The 7,085-nt window shown below is 36.3% G+C and overlaps 1 non-coding gene across 1 annotated transcript; it reads left to right on the plus strand.

Annotated features, from left to right (window-relative positions):
- The first annotated feature begins 4,467 nt into the window (after nucleotides 1-4,467).
- On the plus strand, nucleotides 4,468-4,573 carry LOC128290745 (small nucleolar RNA R71). The gene has a single exon (XR_008280532.1). It is a non-coding gene; the product is annotated as a small nucleolar RNA R71 (small nucleolar RNA).
- Nucleotides 4,574-7,085: the final 2,512 nt, after the last annotated feature.

Below are 7,085 nucleotides of genomic sequence, written 5' to 3' on the forward strand. Positions count from 1 at the left end.
CTTGTTCATCTAGATTTAGTATGAACAACAACTATCACCATTATTAATCACCATAGCCGAAAACCTCACCCTCATGGCCGAATGTACCAAACATTTCCTAACTAAACTTTCACAAATTTTTAACCTCATATCAATCTCAACTTGTTCAATACAACATGAAACAATCCCTTCTCCTAACCTCTTGATACACGGCTTGATGTTCAAACCCCTATGAAAGTTTGATTTTCATGACATTACCAAAATGCATTATGACAATTAGCTCAACAAACTCAAGAAGTTAAAGCCAACATCTCAAAGCTTACCTCCAACTAGAAGAAGGGTTGCCGAATTTGCTTAATGAAAAGCTCTCCAATTCTTTCCTTTGGTTCACGGTAAGAAGAACAAAGCATAACCAAATTCCCCCCTTTTTTTTCTTTCTTTGGTTAGTCACGGCAATGGGGCATCCACACACTTTTTTTTCTTTTTTTTTTGTCAACATTTTCTTTAATGCTAGCACATTATTTTATTGCTTCACATCACTCACTAACCAAACATGTTGGGAGCATGTTTCCTTTGCCCATCAACACCCACCTTGGCCGGCCACTATAGCAATAATTGGGCAATTTGACATGCAAGGACAACATTTCCTAGTATGCATCAATAGGCCACTTCAACATTTGCCTATCACATTTCTAAGTTTTCTCACACAAGTCCTATTTAGCAAAATTCACTTAAAATTTTCAAAATTCAAACACGAAATTTCCACACATGCCTATATACACATATAATAAACACAGAATCCAATATTTAATTGTTTTTATGACTCGGTTTGTGGTCCCGAAACCACTTCCCGACTAGGGTCAATTTGGGGCTGTCACAATGTCCCCCAGTCGGTCCTGAGTGGCAATACTCCAAAATTTTAATCGCTTCTGTCTCTGTAACGCATCTTCGAATTACTTGATCTGCTCATATACGAAAAAGAAAAGGTTCTTCCCAAAAATAGTTTTTCACGTCAGTAAAGAATTGCTTCTTTTGCTGATGTGTCAACCTTTTTGGTATAATGTTAGCGGCTAAATAATTCGCAATGTCTACAAACCAAGGTTCCTCATAGTCAGAGATAGCAAAAAGTTTTTCTTCAGGGAATGAGTCATTTATCTCTTGTTCGTTCTATTCATTGAGATGTGGGTTTTCTAATCTGGATAGATGATCTACTTTAAGATTTTCTACTCCTTTCTTATCTTGAATTTCTAAATCGAATTCCTGCAACGATAAAATCCATCTCATTAGTCGAGGTTTTGCATCTGTTTTATTAAGGAGGTATCGAAGAGCTAAGTGGTCAGTGTAAACGACAACTTTAGATAATATTAAATATGGTATAAATTTATCGAATGCAAAAACCATAGCCAATAATTCTTTCTCGGTCATCGTATGATTTTCTTGTGCAGCTATCAATGTTTTGCTAGCATAATAAATCGGTTGAAAGTGCTTGTCTTTCTGCTGTCCAAGAACCACTCCTACTGCAGAATCACTCGCATCACACATTAGTTCAAAAGGTAAATTCCAATCAGGTGTGACTACAATCGGAGCGTTAATTAATTTATCCTTAAGAGTATTGAATGCTTCTAAACAATCCTGACTGAAATTGAAAGGTAAATCTTTCTCTAGCAAATTCATTAAAGGCTTAGCTATTTTAGAAAAGTCTTTAATAAATCTTCTATAAAATCCAGCATGACCTAAAAAACTACGAATAGCCTTAATTGAATTAGGGGGAGGTAATTTCTCAAGAGTTTCAACTTTTGTTTTATCAACCTCGATTCCCTTACTAGAGATTTTATGGCCTAACACAATTCCTTCACGAACCATGAAGTGACATTTTTCCCAATTCAGTACAAGATTTGTTTCCTCACATCTAATTAAAACTTTTTTAAATTTTTAAGGCAAAGATGGAAAGAGTTACCGAATACCGAGAGGTCATCCATAAATACCTCCATGATGTCTTCCACAAGTTCATTAAAAATGGCCAACATGCATCGTTGAAAAGTAGCAGGAGCATTACATAATCCAAAAGGCATTTGTCGATAAGCAAACATACCATACGGACATGTAAATGTCGTTTTCTCTTGATCCTCAGGAGCTATCGGGATTTGGAAATAATCGGAGAGTTCATCTAGGAAGCAATAATACATATGTCCAGATAATCTTTCCAACATCTGATCAATGAATGGTAGGGGAAAGTGGTCCTTTCTTGTGGCATCTTTCAATTTCCTATAGTCAATACAGACTCTCCATCCCATGACTGTATGTGTTGGAATTATTTCATTCTTCTCATTGGCCACGACAGTCATGCCTCCTTTCTTAGGAACAACCTGCACAGGACTTACCCAGGAACTATCAGAAATAGGATAAATAATTCCAGCATCTAGAAGTTTAATTACCTCAGCTCTTACGACTTCTTTCATGTTAGGATTCAATCGTCTTTGAGCTTGCACACAGGGTTTGAATTCATCTTCCATTAAAATTTTATGCGTGCAAAAAGAAGGGTTAATCCCTCTTATGTCAGAAATCTTCCAAGCTATGGCTCTTTTATGCTCCTTTAATACTTTGAGTAACTTGTCTTTTTTGGTTTTCTGTAAATTTGAAGCAATAATTACTGGTAATGTGGAATTATCTCTAAGAAGCGCGTATTCTAAGTGATCTGGTAATTGCTTTAACTCTAATTTAGGCGGTTCTTCAATAGAGGGTTTTAATTTGAATTCATTATTTACCTCAACACCTTCGTAGCTCTTCTGTTTCAGTGAAAGCTCATTGGAATTTAGTTAAGCTTTTATCTTACCTATCTCAGAGTCAGCACTATTTACCTCCTCTCTTTGGGTAAGACACAATTCCAATGTGTCCTTATGTACGATTTCCTGTAAAGAGTCTTGAGTAGCATGATCAATAGAGTCAATAAAATAACATGAGTCATTCTGTTCCCTAGAAAATCTCATGGGCATCATAAATTTTAAAAATAATCTCTTCGTCACCTACTCTAAGCACAAGTTTACCATCACCCACATCAATAACAGCCCTAGCAGTGGCTAAAAATGGATGACCTAAAATCAAAGGCACCTCAACATCCTCATCCATGTCAAGCACAACAAAATCAATAGGGAATATAAATTTATCTACTTTTACAAGTACGTCTTCTATAATACCCCTGGATATTTAACAGATTTATCAGCTAGTTGGATACTCATCCTAGTGGGATTCGATTCCCCAAGACCAAGTTGCTTGAACATTTTATATGGCGTCAAATTAATGCTAGCACCTAAATCAGCTAGTGTCTTCTCAAGATTCAAACTAGCAATTAAGCAGGGTATAGTAAAACTTCCTGGATCTTTCAGTTTGTTTGGTAGTTTATTTTGGAGTATGGCCGAGCATTCCTCGTTGAGTTCCACTATAGACAAGTCTTCAAAATTCCTTTTATTTGTTAGAAGCTCCTTTAAAAATTTTGCATATGTAGGCATTTGCGAGATAGCTTCAACAAAAGGTAAATTAATATGTAATTGTTTAAAAAGTTCAAGAAATTTATCAAATTGTGCATCCATGCGGTATTTCTTCAACTTTTCTGGGTATGGGATTGGTGGTTTATATTCCCTCAACACTGGTTTTTCATTGTTTTTGGGTTCTTCCTCCTCACCTTTCTTTCTATCAAGTTCTGGTTGTAGCTTCTTTTAAGATTCAACTAACACCTTCCCACTCCTTAATGTAACTGCTTTCACATGCTCTTTTGGATTGGGTTCGGTATTGCTAGGTAGGCTCCCTGGTTGTTTCTCTAAAATCATCTTAGCCAGCTGTCCTATTTGATTCTCGAGCCCTTGAAATGATGCTTGCTAAATATTAAGTGCAGTTTCAGTATTTTGAAAACAAGTCTCCGCTACTGAGATAAATTTTGTCATCATCTCCTCAAGGTGCGACTTTTTCTCTGCTTGGTAAGGTTGTTGCTGGAAGCCTGGAGGGGGTGGTGGTCTTTGATTTCCTTGGCCTCCCCATGAGAAATTTGGGTGGTTCCTCCAGCCTGCATTGTAAGTGTTACTATAAGGGTTATTTTGAGGTCGAGGATTATTACCCATATAGTTCAATTGCCCGTTCCCCATGTTGGGACCATAGGGTGGATATTCTGAATTGTTTAATCCACCTCCACTTGCATCGCACTGCATTACTGGATATACCTGCGTACAACCAAGTAAACCGTCAATTATTCTATTCAAAAGTTCTACCTGATTGGAAAGCATAGCAACTGAATCGACATTAAAAATGCCTGCTGCTTTTGACAGCTTTGTCCTCATAACTTGCCACTGATAATTATTCAGTGACATCTCTTCTATGAACTCATAAGCCTCTTCAGGTGTTTTGTTATTGATAGTTCTACCAGCAGCTGCGTTGATCATTTGTCTAGTCGAGGGATTTAACACATTGTGGAAAGTTTGAACTTGTAGCCAAAGGGGTAATCCATGGTGAGGGCACCTTCTCAATAGATCTTTGTATCTCTCCCATGCAACATACAGTGTTTCTAAATCCATCTACACAAAAGAAGAGATATCATTCCGTAATTTAGCTGTTTTAGCCAGCGGAAAATATTTAAGCAAAAATTTTTTGGTCATTTGCTCCCAAGTGGTGATTGACCCTCGAGGTAACAAGTTCAACCACTATTTAGCTTTATTCCTTAATGAAATGGGAAACAACCGAAGGCGAATGGCATTGTCAGAAATGCCATTGATCTTAAAGGTGTCGCAGAATTCCAGAAAATTTGCTAAATGAGTGTTTGGATCCTCGTCCTGCAAACCATCAAACTGAACAAAATGTTGTATCATTTGAATCGTGTTAGGTTTCAGTTCAAAAGTATTTGTAGCGACAACAGGTCTAACTATACTCGATTCAGTTCCTGTTAAAGTAGGTTTTGCATCATACATAGTATGAGGAGCAGGATTCTGATTTACTGGATTTGTAGCAACCACAGGAGGTAGCGGATTATTCTGATTTTTAGCCATCTCCTCGGTTGTGGTGTGAATATCGTCCTCTTGCCCTTCCTCTATGTATTGTAGGCTTCACCTTATTTCTCTTCGGTTTTTGCAAGCTATGCTCTTGATCTCACTATAAAAAAGTAGAGGTCCTAACGGGTTTCTTCTAGTCATAAACTATAAAAACTTGCCAAAAGTAAAGAAAAAAAATAGTAAATAAAAACAAAATTAAATTGCAACAAAAATAAAAATGGCTAAAGTAATAAAGATTAAGTGTTCCTAATATCTTAGTCCCCGACAATGGCGCCAAAAACTTGATGGTCGTGTAACTAACTATAAATTCAACTTAAGGTAAACACACCTATCAAATAGTAGTATAGTTATGGTAAGACCGAAAATATCATATCCACAAGGACTAAAAGTACTAGTAATTACTATATTTTTATTATCTAGCCTAAAATTTAAGAGAATGTATTATCTAAAACTAATTATCTAATTAACTAAGATTATGACAGAGATTAAAATTGGAAAATACTTTTTGGAAAACCGATGGAGAAGACAATACTCAAGGAGGAATCCACCTAGACTTCACTTATTACCTTTGAGTTAGACGATTTATTCACTTGACTTAATCCGTAAAAATCCCTGATTTATGTTAATATCTCTCTTGAGACTAAAAACAACTGACTCTAGGTTGATTAATTGAAATCTCTTTCTAATTAAAACCCCTATTGTTGCATTAACTCGATTTATGGATTCCCTTATTAGATTTGATTCTAATATGACAGATTTATATCGTTCTATCTCTAGGATTGCATGCAACTCCGCTTAATTATGAATGATCTACTCTTAAACAGAGACTTTTGCTCTACTGAATAAGCACATCAAAAACCTGAATTAATATCCTGAAATATTAAAACAAGGGTTAAATTCACAATTAAGAATAAGAACAAGTATTTATCATATAACTCAAATAATAAGAAGATCCGTCTTAGGTTTTATCTCCTTTAGGTATTTAGGAGTTTAGTTCATAATAATAATGGAAAACATCTCAAAGTTTGGAAAACAACAAAACATTCTAGGAAATTGGATGGAAATCTTCAGTCTTGATGTATATCCTGCCTTTGAGGTGATTCTGATGGCTGTCTTTGAGTATTTTCCGCTTTCCTCTCTCTCTCCCCTCTAATCCTCTTCTAGGGTGTTTATATAGACTTTCAAATGCCCAAAATAGCCCAAAATTAGCCTTTTCCAAGTGGAACTAGACTTGGGGTCGATAGGGACACGACCGTGTACCACGCCCGTGTGAAGGTGCTCAGGCCTTGTGCAATTCTGACTTAGATTAATGTCGACACAGCCATGACACACAGGTGTGTGGTCTACCCGTGTGTCACGCACAGGCTTGTGGATCACCTATGTGTCACGCACGGACTTGTTGATCACACGTGTGGAAGTGCCTAGGCCGTGTGAAACACTGATTTAGGTCCAATTTGTTCGTTTTTGGCGTGTTTCTCGTTCTTTTTGTTATCTTAAGCTTTCCTGAGTATAAAACATGAAATTAAAGGATTAGGAGCATCAAATTCAATGAAACCAAGGAAAAATCATCCATAAATATGTATATATTATGATTTATCAACGTCCTCCGATCCCCGAGCTAGCTTGGCGACACTATAAGAGATAGAAAGGAAAGGGGGTAAGCATTAAAGCTTAGTAAGTTCACATGCAAATAAAATGTAACTTAAATAAGCATTAATCATACATTTAACATAATGAACATTTTTTTTTTATTTTTTATCAAATCTCCTAAACTTATTCTTCATATATATAAAAATATACATATTCTTACCACAAGTTCATCATATCTCATGTCATTCTCATGAGTTCGGTGTACATACTTGTGCCTACTTGCATATAATAACTTACTTTCTTGCCTTTGAGGTATTCATCAAGATTACCCATTAACTTCTCTTAGAATTACCTGTTGAACACTTGGAATACCATCGGATACATCAGAATCTCGCACCTAAGTGCCTCATATGTAGCTAATGCTACCTCATATCTTATATCACATGTTGCTCGATTTCGAGCTACTCACGGGTATGCTCACAC

The sequence above is a fragment of the Gossypium arboreum genome, chromosome 3 (assembly GCF_025698485.1).
Source record: "Gossypium arboreum isolate Shixiya-1 chromosome 3, ASM2569848v2, whole genome shotgun sequence".
Classification (NCBI taxonomy): domain Eukaryota; kingdom Viridiplantae; phylum Streptophyta; class Magnoliopsida; order Malvales; family Malvaceae; genus Gossypium; species Gossypium arboreum.